Here is a 924-nt window from a genome sequence, read left to right on the forward strand (position 1 = left end):
TCCGTCACCTTCGGAACGTTTGCCCCTTCGCAAGGCGCGTCAAGATCCTTCGAACCATTGGCCCAATTCCTACCAGTCTGGTTTGTCGCGGGGCGACCTACTGGGGAAGAACTGAGTTCTGTTGAGCTTAATGGAGGCATAGGTCAACAGATCCCAGCCCCGAAGAGCTCCGTGCTCTTGAACACGAAACGTGTATGCAAGCGAGGCTTGCTGGTCGTGGAGGCGACCGTGAAGGGCTTCGAGGTGCCATGGAAAATCCTCATTGATTTCGAGGCGTCGGGCAATTATGCTCGACGCTCCACGATGGAAGGAAGTCAGCAGCTGTATGCTGAGGCGTTGAAAGCGCGGTTGGGTGACATCGTCACTGTTTGCCTAGCGACAGGGACACGTGTCACGATCCCGAAGGGCCCTGTGGACTTCGGAGTCAAGTTTCTTGACTTTGATAGCGTGGAACGCTGTCTAGTCTTAGACTTGGATGCAACGCATGACATCATCCTAGGAATGGCACGGTTGGAACATCATGAGCCATGGAATGATTGGAGGATAAAGACCTTGGGCGCTACGCGCACGTCTCCTGGTGGAGCTTTCGCGAGTCATGAACACAACTCTGCTGGGAGACAAAAGCGCTATTGGCGAGAGCACTGGACCGAGACGGTCAACGTGCTAGACATTGGAATGTCCGAGTTGGTAGTCACCAACAGTGTATTGGACAAGAGCCCCGAGCGTGGCTCGCGGGCTATCGTGGAGTGGCACGTAACCCACTGAGCGCTGCTCAAGTGTCGGAGTAGTCGCTGCATGTCATTCGTGGCATGGTCGGCCAAGGGCCGAGGCATCGAGGGCGAGGCCCCCGTGATGCACGTGAAGTAGCACGTAAACCACTGAGCACTGCTCTCGTTGCGAAGCAGTCGCTGCATGCCATTGATG

Source organism: Plasmopara halstedii (genome assembly GCF_900000015.1).
Source record: "Plasmopara halstedii genome assembly, contig: Scaffold_262, whole genome shotgun sequence".
Taxonomy (NCBI): Eukaryota; Oomycota; class Peronosporomycetes; order Peronosporales; family Peronosporaceae; genus Plasmopara; species Plasmopara halstedii.